We start from the raw sequence: 20,809 nt of genomic DNA on the forward strand, positions 1-20,809 counted from the left end.
AAATGCATTTTAGAAACATTATTTCACAAATTCTCACAAAGGCCGCTTTATGCAATTCTCCAATATTTCTTGCCAGTAAAATTGCCACAATTGTCATGTTTTGAAGCAGGCATTGTCTATACTACAGATATTTTGTTGACCTAGAAGCACATGGATTGTAAGAAAAGCAGTAGTTTCTGTATTCCTCTGGGAAGGGCTTTCATAATGTACTCAGTAGTACAATTGTATCTAATTATGTTGGTACTAGATTGAATTTTTGAATTGATTAATTATAATTCATATGCAGATTAACAGCTTTTAAAGGTCAACACCTTTATAATTGCACTGAGTACTTGTTTGCGTCTCTGTGTGCTGTGTAAACCAGATATTGAATTGATGTCTGAGTGGAATTCCATAATTACAGTTCTGGAGCATGAAAAATCAATTAGTACCAGAATTTGGTTATAAACAAGCACAATATGGTAGAGTTGCTCTTCTGCCCTCTTTCCTAACTGGTTGGAATTAGATCTCTATATTATAGTAGAGTGTGACAAACACAGCAGGACCACAAGTCCCACTATGATCTCATACAGGCTTTGAATCAAGTTACACAATGCTACGCTCTCATCCCAGTGAAACATTCCAGTTCTATTCAATTCAATAGAGCATGAGCTCCTGGTTTTCTTTAAATGATTTTAAAAAACAACAACAACAAAGGTATCCATTGAAGAATGATCTAAGTCATTCTCCTGAAGACTCTTTCTTACCTTGAAATCAGAAGGATTCTTTTCCATCTGCATACATACATACATGTGCATACATACCTGTGACTATAATGAAAATATGACAGTGATCTTGTAGCCACTTACCCAAGATAAAGAACACAACAGGACTTACTTCTGGCTAGACATCTCAATGACACTGACAGTACTGGATAAGCATGTGGATTAAGTCTGCACTGCATTGCACTGGGGCATTGGGGCAACACTGAAGGCACTTTGTATGATATTTTCAGTTTAGATGTGATATGAGGGTCTTGAGGCAAATGGTTGGGATAACTCAGTTAGGTAGCTAGAACTAAGGGAAGCTGTTGGAGAAGTGGCCTTGAATAGTATCAGGTAGGCTGTGTGGAAAAGACAGGCGAAGGATTAAACCAACTTAATATATACATCTTGCAGATATGCTGGGGCAGTAAGAAGAAGATAAAAGCAGTGCTATGGTAGTTTCCTCCTCACTGTTGCATAGTTTTAGAGTCCCAGTACATATACAGAATGAGGAAGAGCTGGTGCTGCAGAGTGTGGGGGTGAGGCAAGGGAGTGTGGCCCCCACTTTTCCTCCCTTATGAAATTATAGTGATGATGAATGCCCAGATCAAGCTTTGGTGGAAGTAAAAAAATTATTCATATTGGAAAACGACGTTATCTTCAGAAGGGTTTGGAAACTGTATTATCATTAACAGATGCACAATGGCAACTCTGCAAAAATAAACTGACTTCTGGTTCCAAGAGACACTGGAAATTGAAACAAAGCAACCCAAAAGTCTGTATATTTTTATTCCATGGAATCCAATATGTGATTTTAAGAACCTTGTGAAAATGAAATAATCTCTCTAAATTAGACATTCCTATGCAATCAGAAATGCAGGGGAGACATTAGCAATGAAGCTAATCAGCTTTGCCTAATTATTATTGTAGTGATGTATGCCTTTAATTAACTTTTCAATTGACTATGATGTTTACATATTAATTTAAACAATTTACATTACTATTTAATGGAAACATTTTCATATTAGTTATACTTCCTGTTTTTTTCAGAATTGATGTCCTAATAGAGCAGCCTTGGATGGTAAAGCTTAAATAGTCTGAACTGTGCATTGTAGTGAAATCCTTTCATGGCTGAATGAATAATTTTAACAGGCCTGTGAAACTGAAGATGCCCATTTGTTAGATCTTCACTTAAAGTGATTCCTCCTTGGTTATCTTCATTTGCTTACACTGAAGCTGAACTTGAAGACATTCAATTAATTTCAACACCTTTAATGTTATACCTTATGCATAAGTTTAAATATAAATATATAGACATGGTATATGCTGACCACAGTCTCTCATATCACCTTGTATTGGAATGTTTGTAAGGAAGCTAATAGGCCTCAGAGGGACATAGGAGTCAGACCAGCAGTCCTCAGAGCTGCAGTTGCTATAGGACTCTGCCTCCAAAGAGTCCTGGTCTAGGACTGTGTCAGGAGAAGGCTATTGCCCACACATCCTGGCTGTGAGCATCCCATAGGCCACTGTGGGAAATAGGATCCTGGACTAGACTGCCCTTTTTGTCTGATCCAGCAAGGCTCTTCTTATATTCACAGGATCCAGAGTCACATGTAGTACAGGCATATGTCCTGGTATGTCCTGGTATGTCCACCTGGTGATGTTATTATTACAAACTGCCATTGGGAATATCCCCGATAAGAACCTATCAACTTATCCATGTGAATTTCCCGAATGTCATATCAGATATTAGGATGCAGAGTGGAGCAAGAGGAAAGCCTGAAAGCATGTCAAGCAAGCATGCCTCTTACACAGGAACTTAAGCAAGTTCAACAACACCTGATGCCATACTACTTATGCTGTCTCTGCTGCCATTTCTGAAAATGCACCACCACCACAATGTTTTGTCGTATTAATATTAGAGATGGGCCAAAAAAAAAAATCACCACCCATTGTGGATGTTTGCTAATCTGACTTTAAACAAACAAAGAAACAAAAAATCATGGACACTTTTGCAGATATTTTGACTGGGCAGACTCTGTAAAATCATGTTCAGTTCTACTTGGGTAAACTTCAGTTGCAGCACTAGATGTTAAAATAGCCTCTGTACATAAAGCTGGTGGCACACTGGTGCAAGCAGGCATTGTGAATGACAGCATCAGCAATGGCCAGCAAATACAGAGGCAGCAGGTGGTGAAACAGATTGCTGCAAATTAAACAACAGTAGGTGGAATGAATTCAGATGTCCCTTATCATGTGGTAGCTTACCACCATGTGCACATAATAATCCTTCCAAGTGGTAAGGAACAATTGACTACACATCTGAACCTGCTTAGAAATAATGGAGAACCAGAGAAGTGGTGCGTCCCACTTGGCAATACATTGCACACAAACATACTACCAAGTGTATATGCACTCCATAATAAGCAACCATTTAGTCACCTGGGTATCAAACTATTGCCTTTGATTAAAAATTTGGGAGACTCTCATACACAGGTAAAAAAATGTGATAGTAGAACACATTCATTGATCATCTGGATAGCTCCTCTGCTGCTGGCAGCTTATTCTGATAACTGGCTGCTCTGTTTAACATGAGTGTTTCTATTATTGACAATTAGTTCCCTGCTCTAGCCATGTTTTGCAGACACAGCAAGCAATCCTATTTCTGATTAATGATCTGGCTGAGTGTAAAGAGCAGTCTCCTAGTTTGCAGCTGTGTGTGGTGCGTCCACTGTGTCTGTGTCAGCATAACTGCAGGGACGAGGATATGAAAGACTGCATAGATCAGGAGGGAAAGTGGCAGACAAAGCTGGGGAAAGGAAATCAGATTCCTTCCTGGCCTCAGTTCAATCAAATTCATGCCCCACGCTCATTGCTTCCCCCACCCCCGCGGGGTCTTGTATTGGAATACAACAAGCCTTGGTAACTTCATCAGCAACATAATCTGTCCTTCATAGCTTGCAAACAGGATGAATGCAAAGCAAACATAACACTAACATTTCTAGCGAGCCAAAAATGTGTGCCAAAGAGATTCAGATAATTACTTATGTCATATCTGTCACGTATTAGTAGGGACACCAGTGTCTAGCCTCATGCCAGCTTATTCTGAACACCTAGGACATGACTGTGATTTTAAAATGAGATCATATTCTTCACAGTTTATAAATCACCATCTGGACCTCTCTTGATGACTTTAGAAAATGCCTTTGTCTCTTGATGTTGTAGGGGGGATGGGAGAAGAGAGACTTGGCTCCAATTTTAATTACCACCAGAATATCTGGGGGCATTGATTTATTAGCTAACTGTTGAATGTGGATGTTCATGCATGTGTCCTTTCTAGTCCTTTGTTATTTTTCATTGCAGGGATCCTTTCCCTTTATTCTTTTAGTTTTCAATTAAAAACTCCCTCTGATCTTTTGCATGTAATGTGTCTACACTGAAATGTTGGCATATTCAGATCATATTCTTGACTGCCCTATCTATAAACATCTTATTTGGTGCAGGCAAGCAGATTGATCCTAGGTATGTTTACTCAGAAGGACATAATATGTGGTCCATAGAGACTTGGAGCCAACAATCACTTGCTCATCTGTGAAACTCTCTGCATAGTGTGGTCTGCCTGGCAAATTTCCTTTTCAGTGCCAGGTAAAATCTTAATTTACCTCATAGACTTTTGCGGATTAGTATGATTATATTTTTGCTGTTAGTGTGCTGCCAAAGCTTCCTGTAGCTGTTCTGGGTGGGGTTTTTTGGTATATTTTTAAAGAATTGCACATTTTCTGATGAATGTGTTGATATTATTATGTATTGCAAGTTGCTTGGAGACCGCTTTATAACAAGCAGTCAATGGGTAGTGGTGGTAGCAGTAGTAGTAGTAACAATAATAATAATAATAATATCTGAACACATGCACGCACATTCATTGAATTACCTAAGATTGTTCTCATGTCAGGAACTTGGCAAATTTTAGAACTTAGCTGGGGTTTTTCTCTCTTACTGTGTTATTTCTCCTGTCTGGAACAGCACAAGTAATGGTAGCTCTTAAAGGGCAACAGAAATAATTAGATTCCTGCCGGTACATGTGTTTATCAAAGCATTTTTGCCAGATGTAGGACATATGCTCCAATGAGTCCTGCTTTCCCTGAAAGGAGAAAGTTTTTAGCTTATTTATCCTTACAGACATGTTAGAATAGCACTGGGACTCAAGCCAAGAAAATGGGGGCGGGGGGCGGGGGGAGAGATGGTTACACAGAATGCCAGAACTCTGAAAATGCTGCACTCATTGAATGGTAGTTTGAAAAGTTATCCATGCAAGAACCAGTCCAGGAAGAAGTAAGATGAGATGAGCCAGGCTTTTGGTGAAGGGGGATTTGGTGAGACTGGATTAGAATAAGGAAGAACAATCTGAGTCAAATTGTAGTGTTCCACTGGTTGTAAAGTTTCACAGACTCCATAACTTAGTCACGCCTCATTTTTGCAGGATCAGTTTCAGCATACCATAAGGCCTATCAACTTATGGTAGTTCCACAACTCCTTTCAACCACAGCTAGCACTGACAATGGTCAGAGACAATATTGTTGTCTACCCGTGTTGGCTACTCATGCCTTAGGAAATCCATTACCGGTTTGATCATTGTTGTTTATTGGGCTATCACTTTGCTTTGTCTCTCCTTCCAGGGTGCTGCAGAACTCTGGACTGGGAAACACAGCATGCTCCAGATGCCTTTGAAGGCATAAGAAACCCCCTGCACTTCATATATGGTGTCATATATGGTGGGGAAAGACTTGAAAGCAGCAACATGGTATTGGCATCCAGACTCAGTAAATGACTGCTTGTCCCCCCCCCCATCCAGTTTTGTTAACAAAATAGAATATCAAAGCAGTATTGATATCCTTGCTTGTTAACTGTGATTTGAAGGGGGAGGTACATCACTTGCTAATTTTGATACAACCAGGAATAGAAGCTTTAAATTTGCCCTCATGAGCCAAGCAGAGTGGAAGAGCATGAGACTGACATTTGTGTTTGATGTTTGATTGTTTGATGTTCTGTATGAACTGAGCCATCATCTTCAATTACCTGTATGCAGGGGAGCAAAGGAATATCTCCTATAAGTAGGAAACTTAAAATACAACTTTTTCTTACCTGAAATTATTGCAATAGTATATTTAAAATATGTATAATTCTCAACTAATTACCTTTGTTTGCTCAACCTGGATGGACTACGCTGTCTCTTCTCTATTTTTCTGAAGTTCGTGATCAGTTATTCAAACACCATCCATTTTTTATTAAGTAACTACTTTGAATTTTAGGAAAAGGTGATTTGGTGTCTGTATTAACTACATCCCCTTATTTGCCTTGAGCAAAAGTTGATATATGAAAGGTACTGTGACACATTCATGTGCGCTTTTAGTAGTGTGAGCTGCCACATTTAAGACCTAAGTTGAAACCATCAAACTCATTTTAATTAGGACTACTGATTGGATTTCTGCCAAGGTTCCAAAGCACATAGATTTTCTATTTTCAGTCACTAAAATTTATAATTGCCTTCACAGATTTCATCCCCTTAATGTTGTATTGTTCATTTTTTTCCATTTCTCTGTGTGTGTGTTTTCTCTTTTTGTAAGAACCTAGACAAATTTATATACATACTAAAATGCTAACCACATTCCATTATTTCAGGCCTGACATATGGCGTTCCATTTTTACTCTCAGGCAGAAAAGCAATTCTGCCTCAGCCTCACATTTTCACTCAATGTATTTTACTCTTAATGAGTTTCAGAGAAGCTGTATCTTAAGGCATATTATTACCATCATGTCTAAAGTAATACAAACTAATAAGAAATGTATATTTATCCAGTTCATTGTTCTTTGTAGTTGTGAAGTTTTCTAAAGGAGTCATTCCTGGTAAAATGAATTTTCAAACTGTAGTGGATGCTCAGCATTAATTATTTGTGTGCACAAGTACCCCCAGAAAATAAATTAATTTTGTAATCTCCAGTCAGGATTAAAAATATATAGACAATTCTAAAACTGTGATGGCTTTCCATATTGTTTTCTGTACTGCAGATATGTGCTGAAATACATATACAGCCAATTGTATTTGGAAATGATTTTATATAGAAAAGCTCAGCAATCTGTGGCTTGTATCCAATGGTGGCTTTGCAGTAGTGGTTTTGCAATAGTGCAGGAGTGGGAAATCTCAGACTTGGGGATCACATGCCTCTCTGGCCCTAGACCTCACCCTCTCCCCAGCTCAGCTACAGAGACCTTGCTTTCAGTGGGTAGGGAGCTAGCTCTGTCCATGCAAAGCAGTGGAAAGAGTTGCTGGAGTTTGGTATGTTTTTGGACTATAAAAGAATTATTTGATCCTTTGCTATACCTTAAATCCAGGCATGCATGCCTGCCATCCTCTGGGCTGTCATCAAAGTGAATTCGTGGCACAATATAATTTATTCGTCTATTTAATGCTGAAGTACTGTTCAGGTTTCTCATGGGGTTTTGTTTTTGCTGTTATAGACTAACAGTGCTGTTTTCCTGCAAAAAGTATTGAGCATTTCTGGAGGAGAAACTGAATCACACTAGACACCTTCGGATGAAAACACCCACCCACCAAAACAGCAAATCATCTCTACCACCCTCCAAGTGCTAGAAAACACTTTCGTAAAAAATAAAATCTGTAGTATGGAATTGTTCTTCTGCCTTGGAGAAATTGGTCTTTTTAAAATGTGTTCTCTTCTACTCCATTTATAGGATCAGATAAGCCATTACAGCCAGTTTTGTGATAAGGTAAAGGCATTTATAAGCATGAAATGTTAGTCAATAAAAGTGGCTGTGCAGGGAAGCTGATTTCAAGGTATGAGTTTGAGGTCAAATCTAAACCCCAAGTAATAAGGAATGAATGTTCTCAGCCCATTTCTTTTTGTCAGCATCATATAAACTGGGCATCTCAACTGGAAGAAATTCTGAGCAAAAAAGCATTCCATTGCATCTTTTAATATGAATTGTCATCACAAATGAAATCAATCAGCAAATCTGGATGCTGGCTGTTATTATTAATCACCATTTTGACAATTTGTCTAATTAATCAGCCAACTTGGAAAAAAAGGAAAAAGAAAACTTACATTCTGGGTAGAACTCTGTGTACTTCAAATGATCTAAAACAGGAGTTTCTAAAAATCAAATATGGAAATGGGGACAGAGGGGATATGGGGCAGGTGGGGAGAAATACCTGGAAGACTACAGATTTCTTGGCCTCCTATAGAGCCACAAATTGAGCTGTGCATAAAGAAAATATGTCTCCACTGTCAGAGGCAGAATGCCTCTGAATTCCGGTTGTTGGGAATCACAAACGGGGGGAAAGGCTCTTTCGCTCAAGTTCTGCTTGCAGGGTTCCCATTGGCATCTGGTTGGCCCCTGTGATAACTGAGTGTTGGACTAGATTTAGGGGTAGGCAACCTTTTTTATACCCATTTATACTAATGCATCTTTCTTTAGTGCTTGATGAAGGAGGACGAGGGTGGCACTGTTGGTTAAACCACAGAGCCTAGGACTCAGAGCCTAGGACTTGCCGATCAGAAGGTTGGCGGTTCGAATCCCCACGACGGGGTGAGCTCCCGTTGCTGGGTCCCTGCTCCTGCCAACCTAGCAGTTCGAAAGCACGGCAAAGTGGAAGTAGATAAATAGGTACCACTCTGGCGGGAAGGTAAACGGCGTTTCCGTGCACGCTCTGGTTTGCCAGAAGCAGCTTAGTCACGCTGGCCACATGACCCGGAAGCTGTATGCCGGCTCCCTTGGCCAATAAAGCGAGATGAGTGCCGCAACCCCAGAGTCGGCCATGACTGGACCTAATGGTCAGGGGTCCCTTTACCCTTTGCCTTTTATACTAATGCATCTTTCTTTAGTGCTCGATGGAAGGAGGATTCAGCTTGTGCCGTAGAACCCCCTACCGCCCACCTAGAATCCTGAAACACCCACTAGTGGGCGGTAGGAACCAGGTTGACAACCCCTGGACTAGATGGATCTTTGGCCTGGCCCAGCATGCTCTTCTTGGTTTCTTAGAAAGCAAAGAAATGCTTATGCTGAAAGTGTGGAGCCCTGACAGATTTCCATCTTCCCTCCACAGTACTCATTGGAAGGAGACATAAGCATCTAAACAAACAGTAGTCACTGGTACCATACTGTGGTTCCTGCAGAGATTCAGCAGGCACCTTGCTCTTGAGTCTCAGAAGTCTCTTCTATGCTAAGAGTTCTTGTAAACCACTTGGAGTGTCATCATGGAAAAATAGGGCAGAGGGATTTAAAGTAGAAGCAGGCCTCGATTCTCCTTTGGTATATCAGAGTCTCTTGCAAGAAAACAAAGGGAAGGCAGGATGAGTGGAACATCATGAGGAGGCAGGTGGGGTGGGCAGAGAAGCCAGCCAAAGACTCTTAGGATTCAGGGCTGTGTCCACTTTACTCCAGTAGCCTGCAGAAGTTCTAAAGCATTTTCCAGACTGTACACTATTCAGAATCTTCTTGAGTAGCCAGTCATTTTAAGAATTGTTTTGTACTAGTTTTAATAGCTTTTTGTGTTTTTATATTGCTGCACACCACCCTGTTTTTTATGAGAGGGTGGTATATAAATACTTTTATGAATAAATCAAGATAGTGACTTGGTCTGAGAACCCCTAGCATTGAAGGCTATGTAGAAAAGCAGAAGGAAGGCTGTAACTCTGTGGCAGAGCATCTGCTATGTAAAAAGTGGCAAGTTCAATCCTTACCATCTCCAGGTGGAGCTGAAAAGTACTCCTGCCTGAAACCCTGGAGAGATGCTACCACTCATTGTTGGCAATACTGAGCTAGATGAACCAACAGTCTGACTCAGTGCACAGCAGCTTCCTATACTCCTAAGTGGATGGAGTTAGCCTGTAAAGTATGCCCTTCACAGAGCAATCTCATGCATGTCTATTCAGAAGAGTATATTCACTAAGTTCAATAGGTCCTACTTCTAGTCAAATGTGTAAAGGAATGTAGTCTTAATGGTTTTCAAATATTTGAGAGGGTGCCAGAAAATAGGTGACCTCGAGAGGCTAATGAACAATAAAGTTAAATTCCAGGAAGTCAGAAGTTGGCTAAGCATTGGAGAAGGGAAATATGATCAATTGGATCTTATTCCTTAGGTTTTTCCAGAGTACTGGCCAGAGATTTCTATGATTTAACTATACTTCACCTTGCCTACAGCAGTGACAATTCTGCTGCTTTAGATGTAGATGCTTTGTTATAGATATTTATAGGCAATACATGATCAGATTAAACTGGTAGAATACTATAATTTCCAAATTATAACAATTAAAAATATCCACATATATCTCAAATGGGTGTGTAGTCAAATGGGTATGTAGAGGCTGTGATAAAGACAAAGCAAATGTTCAAAGAAGACAGCAGGCTTTAAACAAAATGAAATATTCCACTGAACCTTTGATTCAATGGTAATTCCCTGCCCCCAACTGCTCCGACAATTCTTAGCTGAAATGGGAAAATATTATGATACACAACAGACCACAACCAGCTACGATTACTTCCTTTATATCATGGAAGAAGGGGAGGGGGAGAGATATCACATTTTGTTGATAGTCTAAAGGGTACATTGAAACAGCCTCTGAGTAACTCAAACATAAACAGGAAAGAAATCTGATAGAAAGACTTGGCACTGCTCCATTTGAAGACTAATTACTGCCATTGAGGCAAAGTTTTGAATCAAGTTATGGGGAGACAGTGGAATGAAGAAGAGTTGTAGCTTACTCCTTCAACTCTGACCCCGTGATAGTAATTTATATGCATTCTGCTTCTCTTCTGTAAAACAAATGAATGGAAGCTCACTAGAGAATTTGGAAATATAAATTATGAAGGCCAATGCAAACTGGAAACTTGGGTTCACATCTTCTCTTGTAGATGCTCAGCCCAGCAGTAAGATGAATCAAAGGGGCAAACTGACAGCTTCATTCATCCCCTTTCTTTTGGCTGATGCAGCTGGACACCCCAGTTCAGGCCCTTTCAGAAGAATGGGGCTGCCTAGGCTAAAAAGAGCCATAGCCAACTCTGCTCCACCCCCTTAATGACTTGCTTTAGGGCCTTACACTCACTACCATTGTTGAGAATACTGCCAGTGACAGTGTGTCATCTGCTGCACTATCCATACCTGCAGTGGGGTCCTCCACAGCTATGCAATATCAGCAGAAACTAGGAAAAGGACCCATCTGTTACAACCTAATGTCTTCCAGTAGCAACAATTAAGGGGTTCAGTTTGAATTCTTGGGCTGCAATTGTAACATACATGTACTTGGAAATAAGTCCCATTGAACTCAAGGGATGTTACTACTCCCACTGCATCCAATGTAGCTTACTCCAATGTAGTGTGTATAGCAGGGGTTCATAACCCAGACCACAGAGACACCATGGCATATGTGAAAACCTTTGTTGGTGCCCAAAAGCAGGGGCGCCAGACCCCATGTTTTCATTCTTTTTTAGAAAAGTAAGTTTCTTGCCAGCCTAGAAGGAAGGTTACAAAGCAAAATGTGCAGGTACCCTTCTAAGCAATTTCTGTCACTTGAGCCAGTCTGCCTACTCTCACCTAGCAGTGCTTTTTAGCCTATGAACTATGAATGAAGTGAAACTGTGATGGATAAGTGAGTTGTTTGGACACCAGACAATAGAAATGCCTAGGGTCCTAAGGAGTTGCTGTTTTCCCCTCCCCTTTTGTGTAGTTTTCCTGTCTTTTTTTTTTTAGCCCTTGGAATATCTGTTGTTTGCCCTTCCTTTCCCCCCTAGCAACCAAGATGCACCTTTCCTGTGGTGGGTTTAACTGAGATCAAGTAAGACCAATAAGTTGTTTTCTGAAAATAGTACTGCACAAGAAGTGTGGGTGGATGTTAAACAAGCCCCCTCCACCCTTAAAAGGCAAATGTGAAAACTTTGCAAAGAAGAGCTAAACAGCAGGCACTTATTAACATTTCACTGTATAGTAAACTTACAGTACAATGGTATACATGTCTACTCAACTCACTTCCTGATGAACTAACACTATTCCACGTATGTTTCCCCACCCAGTGCAACAGCAGTAACCAATGGATAGTGAGTGGGGGAAATGCACAAGGCAACAATGCTGTATCAATAATATGTGACGTAAGAAGGGTTTTTTATGATGATCCCGTGTCTGCTATGATATATGCAGTCTGCCATTAAAGGAATTTCCTTTGTTAACCTCTAGGGATAGCACCATGCACTGAATATATACAAAAGGAATAGACTATTAAATAGAGTTATGTTCTGCTTCATAGCATGTCCAACAATTTGTCAGTAATTAGTGAAGGGTGAGCTTGGCTTGCCTCAATTCAGAAGTGGCTTGGAAGTTTCAAATTGTATCAGTGAGCACGGAGGAAAAAACAGCTTGTCTTGCTTCTGAGGTTTCTCTTATTGCCTTGTCCCCTCAGCAACGGCAGTTTCCAGCTCTTGACATGGCTGTCAGGCACTTGGAAATGCAACTGCCCCCACCCTGCCGGAGCAAATACTCCAGGGAACAAAAGAAGGTTTTCGATTTTGATGGGAGCAAGAAGCACATAAAACATTTTGTAGGAAAATAGTCAAGAGAATTGTCCCAAATAGAGAATATATATCTGCCAAATAAAAACGTTGCTTGGTTGGGTAGCTCAGTGACATAGTTCACAGCAATCAGTGAGAATTTCTCTGGGACAAAGGGGTCAAGATGAAAGAGGTTGTGTGCACACACACATACAAGGAAGCTGGCTGTGCAGTTCACAGGTTTCAGAACAATCGAGGGGAGTATTTATTTCACCATGTTATAAACAGCTTGATTTCAATAAAGCCTCAAAGTGGTTATGAAAAGAATAAAACAATAAAATTATCAGTAAGAAACAATTTAAAAAGACTGTTTAAAACATGTTTTTTTAAAAAATAATTAAAATCCACAATCTGGAAACCAGATTGAAACACACATCAACATTATATACATATATGGCTAGGCTTCTCTAAACAAAAACATTTTTAGCAGGCACCAAAAGAGTACAGTGAAAGTGCCTGCCTGCTGTCATTATGCAGGGAGTTCCAAAGTGTGTCTGCTTCCACACTCAAAGATGGATTTCTTACAATTGAAGAACAAATATTATGTGGCACCTTTAGCAGTGTAAGTTCCACATATCGAAGCTGTGGAGTGGGTACATATAGGGAAAGGCAATCTCATAAGGAAACTGCTCCCAAGGTGTTGAGGGTTTTATTTCCTAGTAGTAACACCTTGAAAACTGGCCCAGTGGAAAATTGGCAATAAGATTCCTTGAATCCCAGACTGGGAAATAGGCAGGATATAAATAAATATAATAATAACCAGTGTAGGACTCTGCGTAGAGAGGTTATATACTGATAGGGTCTCACTCCTTTCAGAAATTCCATACTAACTGCAGCTTCCAGGTCAAGGACAAGGGAAGCCCCACATACAAAAGACTAGCTGTACTTTGGTGCTTCACTAAAAAGAGAATATTTACACCTAGAATATTTTAGTTTCCACAGAGCGTTATCTGTCTGACTTTTCATTGAACTTAATGTCAAACAGGAGAAAGTCCATGTTCTTTCAATAGCTCTTTGATATTTTATTGATTAGTTTGTCAAAGTTTCATGACTGTAGACAAGAAACATCAAAGTCTCCAAATAACTTTGAATGCCATACATGGTTTCACTTCAGTCTGGACTTTGCGTGCAAGTCTTCTAGTGACCTAAACTACTCTAAACTTATTTTGTAGGCACATTCGTATACACCCTTACATGTTATAATCATGAAATAAGTGTCAGTGCATCTTAGAAATATGTAGCATTTCATGGTTAAAAGAAAGTAACATAAACTACCAGTAGTCAATTTAGTCCATTTTATCTTGAGAGTATAAAATTCTATACTGAGGTACCTCAGGTTAAAAACTTAATTCATTCTGGAGGTCCGTTCTTAACCTGAAACTGTTTTTAACCTGAGGTACCACTTTAGCTAATGGGGCCTCCCGCTGCCGCCGCGTAGCCACAGCGCAATTTCTGTTCTCATCCTGAAGCAAAGTTCTTAACCTGAGGTACTATTTCTAGGTCAGTGGAGTCTGTAACCTGAAGCGTCTGTAACCTGAGGTACCACTGTATTTTAAACTTCTATCAGCATTCATTGGGATTTTTGTTTTAAGAAGTGGAAGAAACCAAAAACAGAATAATTATAATATGTCTAGAACATGGCTCTGTACACTTTCCCACTTATACTTCACAATGCAAATGCTTATGTTGAGCACCTGAAAGCTGGTGGTGGTCATAGAGACTAAATACAGACTAAACTTACGATAAATTTTTGTCCAATCACTGCTCCCCATATATAATAAAAATATTTTCAATGGAAAGTATTTTCCATTAATCTTATGCGACATTCTAGGGCTCTCCTACTAGTCACTACTCCCCAGGGGTCTCTAGGTAAGTCTCCCATCCTCTCCACTGAAGCCAGAGGTTCCCAACCTTTTCCAAAATAAGCTGCTGTTACCATCTACTGAATTACAAAGAAGAGAATGTCTTCCTCTGTGTCCTTAACTGTATACCACCATCTCCCCACTTACACAGGGGTTACATTCCAGGGTACCGTGTGTATATGTGAAATCGAATTTAGTGCGGAACACAATCTAAAAAGCCACACTCCGCCAAAAATCTACAAAAATCCACCACAATTACTCCCTCCAAACCTCCTTTCTCAACCTACAACTCTCCACAAGTCTCAAAGGTTGGTGCAAAGACTCAAGGGATTGCAGTTGCAAAGGCACCTGGGATTGCTAGCCATTTTCCTGCTCTTTCCGCACAACTTTTGCAGTTTTCCCGCTCTTTTGCACCATTTTTGCCCTTTTCGTGCCTTCTTGCAGTTTAAATCTATTTATTTAATTATTTCCCGGTGCCACGCGTATACTTGGTCACGCAGATCAAACATGTGTAGGTTGGGAGATGCCTGTGTATCATAGCTAGTATGTGCTGTGAGACATGTTATTCCTAGAACCCCCAGAACACTCTGATGAATTTAAAGCAATCAGTATAACTGCGCACAATTTCAGCATCTGCTTTTGCTTATAACCCTCAGAGAAAAATGTGTGGTAACGCTTTACTTTTCTAGCCTTCCAAAAAGCCACTGCCTGGAGAACAGTGTTTTTTAGGTTGGCAATGAATGGGAATGTAAAAGAACATTTTCTAAGCTTCAATTTTGCTTTCAAAATAACCAGAGTCCCAATTATTATTATTTTCTGGAAAAAGATTGGATCATTTTCAATTCAATCTAAGGTGAACAGGAGAGAGCTGTCCCCCCTCTGTACATAACGTACTGTATGTCAACCCATTATCATTATGTTATATCAGCATTCAGATCATTTCTTCCTTTTTCTTATCTTGAAATCCAAATGATTATTGTTTTAGTGAAGAAATATAAACCATTGTTAATAAGTCTTTTGTAGCTTTATGTTCTTCACAGACTAGTTCCAGCTTGCAAAGAGCTTCATTGTTATGTTTGTATGCATCTGAAGCAAGTGGGGGCTAAAGTTTTAGGCAAATGGTGGGCTTGACTCAATTTTTCTATACTCATCATGGAAAGACAGGCCTAATCTGCAAAGGTCACATAATCTGGAAGACTGTGTAAAAAATATTTTAACTGCAAAAACACTGCACAGTTTGAAAGAAAATAAAATCTAGTTTTACTAAAGACTCATTAAAAACTGTGATTTCTGGCAAACGTATTCGTAACTGTGTTATATTCTAACAGAGGTATGTTTAACTGAGAAACAGTATCCCTTTTGTTGAACCAGAGAGGAAAATCTTGTTTCCAAGACACACATTACAAATTCTTACTAAACTCTTTCAAGCAGCTTGCCAAAATGTTAAAACACTTCTAGTACAAATTTAGACCACTGATTCATTCTTAATAACTTGATTGATATTGTAACCTAATATGTGATCTGTGTTTTATCCTGCTTTTTGGGAGCTGCATTTCTGATAGTTTCTTATATAAATTACATCTTAATTACTTTAAAAAACCAAGGTGGCACTTACATTAGAGTCTTGAATGTACGGTCATGTTTAAAGTTATGACACACTTTTTCCACTCTTGAGAGCCTGAGAAACAGCAACAATGACGTTATCATGTATACTATTTACCATTTTTGACAGATGGATTGGGTGAGTGAGCTGTATAAGGTTTATAACCACTCACTTATTTTCAGTGCTTTTAACCTTTGGTTAAAAGGGGATTCATAGGAGGATCAATGCTTTGAATGAGCACATCCAAGAAGTGTAAAGACTCAGCTATGCATGCTGATTTTCCATATGATCATATAAAAGATTATCAGGTCAATTTCAGTTGATTTTCTATGACATTACAAGCAACAGAGGTTGTGCATACATTTGCTAAATTCACTCAACCAGCATGAAGAATGGAAAAAAAGAAATTATTTAGCTTCTACGATTCCAATAAATATCTAAAGGCACACAAGGCAGTCCTAATGTATCCATTCTGAGACTAGCTGGATGACTTTAATGGTCCTCCCCTATGCATATAAAATTGTGAAATAACTTCTGAAGCATTGTTGAAGACATCTTTAGTAGCACAGGGATCCTAGTGTTCTCTTTCCAACACACCTACAAATCTGGAGGCCACTCCCTACCACCACTGCCCATTTTGCATTATCTTCTGAAGACAGAAGAGCAGTACAGGACAGAAATGGTGCTGCCAAAAAGACAACCAAGTAGGCACCAGGTGATAATGAAAGAACAGCAAAGGAGACAGTCCAAGGAATGTAACAGAAATATGAGTCTCAGTTGGAATAAGTGAGATATATTTGCACCACTGTGCTTGCAGCTGAATTGACTATGGAAGAGAATGCTTAGAAATGTTTGGTCAGTTGAATTTGGCTTGATTCCAATCAACTTATGGTTCTTTGAAATCTCAAGTGATTCTATATATCACTTTTGTGGCAGGGGCCAAAAATAAACATTGCTTCAAGATACAACTAGTTACAGTGGAACCAATTTATCCATAGTTCCTGCCAGCCATTTTAACTTGTTATTAAATCTCACTGACAGTTGTTCAACTGTTTTTATTATATTTATGTCATGATATGTTATCATTGAAAACATCACTGGAAATTAAAAAATTGGTTGGTCCATTCAGAATCTTGTTCTAAGTCTATATTTACTCAAAGCAAATGTTTCACAGAAAACTAGAAAGTGCTGCAGTTTTAACTCAAAAATACATTTTAGGCTATTAACCATACGACTATCATAAAACAAGTAAAATAAATGACTTAATAATTAGCAAATTAATAAGTTTCTAAAGTGAGTCTTCCCTTCCTTTAAAACATAAATAAAGAAAATTTATGGACCACCAAAGACTGAGAACATAAAGACAAAAAGTAGTAAACAACAGGAGCTTTATTATACAGTAGATCCTTGAACATTGCTAAGTAGTAAGGTCTGTAGTGTTAAAACACAACTGTCCTGGTAAATCAATCTGCAATAGATTACAGAAGAGAATAAGTATAAAAAAGAGAGAATATTAATCTTAGGACAGAAATATATCATTATCAGTTTAAGAACACATTGTTGACTAACTAATTATAGCTTTATGCATGAATATTTTAGAGATATTTTTATGTTATCAAACCTATTCAGTTGGCTCTTTTGCCATCTCTTCAAGTGGGAGCACTTTCTCTGGAAAATAGGTTTTCATATCTTTTTAAGGTGTGTTCTTATTGCTGATTGAAGGGCAGGGGAAGGACACTAGGATGCAACATATGTGCCCTTCTACTGCCAGAGAGGGAAGTCCACCAGTGAGACAACTTTTCCATTGCTGATGGTCCCTCAGTAGGCCTGCGGAAAGCTCTGAGGCAGGCACAGTAAATTCCTCCCATTCCAGTTGGGGTGGGGAAGAATATATCCCCTCTTCCCACCCTGTTGACAGTGAAATAGCAGGGCAAAGGATGTAGTCATTGAACTTGCATGAAAATAAACTCCCCCCCCCCCACACCACAATAAGGTAGGATTCTCATTTTACATCATGAATCTGCAAGGCTGGTGACAGAATTGCCTTTAATTCCTAAGATAGCTCCTGTATGCTGAAGATGAAAAACTGAAAAGAAGTGTGTATTTAAGTTTCACCTGACTGTGCACAAGTTAAAATTTGTCTGTATCACTGTTAATTTTTGTTTATATATTTTAAAACATATTTATGCCACTTAATGTTATATAACTCTAAGTGGTTTACACAAAAATAATAAAAAAAACATAGCAGATAACGTTCCTAAAACCAGGCAATAACAGGTATAACAGAGTAGTATACAAAAAATTAAAAGGTTGGAGACCAGGAAACCATATATGTTTTTAACAGGTGTTTAAAATCCACTACAATCTCTGCTTTGTGAAAAACTCAAGAAAGAGCATTCCAGAGGGTAGGCGCTATTACTAAGAAGTCCTACTTCCATGTTAACACCAAATGACAATTCACTAGTCATGAAATGACTGCCTGGGTCACCTCAAATGACCTTAAGATCAGCTTGGTCTATATCGTTGGTGGTGGTCTGCATTTTCCCACAAAATACTGCATAAGTCTTGAAAACTAAATATTAGTGGCATGTTCCATTTCCTTCTGGTCTTATTGTTTAGATACAGTAATCCCCAAAGGGCTCAAATAAATGAGCGCATAAATAAATAAATAAATCTCTTTTGAAATATCTCACTGTGATCCAGGTGGCTGGCTAACTGACAAAAGAGACTTGGTATATGTAAAAACAACCTACATAGATGTTCACACTGTTGATTCCAGTTAATCTGGGAATATTTTTTCCTGTTTGACCAATCTAAGCAGCTAAATCAGAATAATCTGATTCCAAAATAATTACAAATATGAAGAAAAATGTTTGCAGCTGCAGAAAGAAAATGACAATTTTATGGAAATGCATAAGTATTTGTGTAATTAAATCTTATACGCATTAGGCTGGAATCCCTGCCCACAAGTTACTGCTAATGGTAACTTTTGTCTTGAAGGGAGAAAATGTTACAAGTAATTTGGTAATTTGAAGTCATGGCACATTTTAATAAGGTTTGGTAATAATATTCAATAAAAGAGTCAGTTTTTTGTCAGTGACATTAATAGAGAATTATTAAAGGTTTCTTTCCCATGTTTACATAGCATAATCACAATATTTAAACTAATGTTTAAATATTAGACTGTCAGCTGGTAAAATAGGCGGAGTTATTCACTGCTACATATGGTGTTCTGTATGTGTATTAACAATTGAGAACAGACTAGTGATATATAGTAATGACATTTTTTACATAGAATTTGTATGATTCTTAGGAATATAGTAAAGTATATACTATATAGGAATACAGTAAAACAACTGATTATTTCACTATAGACTCTATCGGTGGGGCCATGTGTTACAAAGAATGCACATATATTACAAAGAGTTGTCAATGGCTGTCCCAATGACTTCTCCTATCTCGGTCCATCACATATAATTTAATTGGATATGCGTCCACAGAAAGTTCCCTCCCCCACTGAAATTAGGCTTGAAAGAAACATTTTACTGTACCCAGTATAATAGGTTGTGGTGTGTGTGTAGTGCCCGTGGCAGTTCCTCCGGTTTGCAAATGTGCCCATATGCCTCCCCATGTAAATTGGCATCCCCTGATCTAATTCTGCTTTGTGTTTTGACATCATTATGTTCCATATTTCCCACCTTATCAGCTTCAGAAAATGATGTGGAATTATGTGTGATAGAGGTGGTGAAGCACATGTTGTAATGGCTGCATTTTACAGGGGAACAGTGAAACTTGGCTTGGGGTGTTCTTGCAGCAGCAGCAAGATTATTATTTTTAATGCACTTCTACTTTAAACTTATCAGACTCTTTCTGCCATTACAATCCCGAGTCTTAAAAATGCAAAGTGTTCCAATGCCAAAGTCATCCAGTGTTAGCTGAATTCCCTGTTTTTCATACCTACTGAAATGTAAAAACCACATGCTAGTTCTGGGATGTTCAACCTAATAATCACAGAGTCTATCGGCACTTAAGCAGTGTATTTTTGTATTAAACAAAAACCAAGAGGTTATAGTAAATGACAGTGCTCCAGCTATAAATATAATCTATTTTTTTTTAAATATGGATGGGGATGCTGGTAGCATTCTCCTTTGCCAGAATCAGAAAAGAACTGAGGCTGGTAAAAGTCTGAAAGGAAATAAAGTTTTTAAAGCATAAAATTCTTCCATTCAGAGTGAAATCTGAACAAGAGAAGAATTGTCAGCTTCCTTTACAAAGCATATACTTTGCATGCCAAAGATCTTGGGGACTTTGGCAGCCTAAGCTGAAATCACATTGGCTGCCAAAGCTCTTAAAATAGGGCCTGTGCAATTCCAGGGAGCTAGATTTCTCCAATACATTTGCCTCTGCATCACCTTTTTTCCTGCCCCTGTAGGAACTAATACAGTCATTAGTTCCCATGGGGTGGAAAAAATGGTTTCCCAGACTAGCCAGCCCCTTGGATTAGCTCAGAAACGATTACCTAAGGAGAGCTTTGGGGAGCTCATTTATCTATAATAATGGAATTCATTTTAGAGATAACATTTGTTTTGGTTTATTTTTTAAAAATGATTCTGAAATTTCTGAGCAGTCTAAGATCGCATGTAAACTAATTGAACTTGGTGTGATTTACTTCTGAGTAGAGATCCATAGGGTTGTGCTGGAACATGATAAAATATCTGAAGTATTTGTTTAAATACTGTTAATGTCAAGTGACCTTGGTGAATTAAAAAGTATTAGGAGGCCCAAGAAATATCATAGATTCAGAATCACAGAACTGTAGAGTTGAAAGGAACCATGAGGATCATCTAGCCCAACTCTCTGCAATGCAGGAATCTTTCACCCAACATGGGGCTTAAACCCATGACCCTGACATTAAGTGTCTCATGTTCAACTACATGTGAATAATTGCTGTTTCTTAACAAATCTTCTGTATTGTCAGAATTTAG

At 38.8% G+C, this 20,809-nt stretch overlaps 1 protein-coding gene and 1 long non-coding RNA gene across 24 annotated transcripts in view; one reads left to right on the plus strand and one right to left on the minus strand.

The window, feature by feature from the left end:
• ROBO2 (roundabout guidance receptor 2) overlaps nucleotides 1-20,809 on the plus strand; it is a 794,080-nt gene that overhangs the window by 296,000 nt on the left and 477,271 nt on the right. The window lies entirely within an intron of this gene.
• Nucleotides 17,198-20,809, minus strand: part of LOC310761655 — a 51,228-nt gene continuing 47,616 nt past the window's right edge. The window contains exon 4 of the long non-coding RNA XR_014547638.1: nucleotides 17,198-17,292. This is a non-coding gene — a long non-coding RNA (uncharacterized lncRNA). The remainder of the gene's footprint in view (nucleotides 17,293-20,809) is intronic.

The sequence above is a fragment of the Podarcis filfolensis genome (assembly GCF_964270895.1).
Source record: "Podarcis filfolensis genome assembly, chromosome: 4".
NCBI classification, from domain to species: Eukaryota; Metazoa; Chordata; class Lepidosauria; order Squamata; family Lacertidae; genus Podarcis; species Podarcis filfolensis.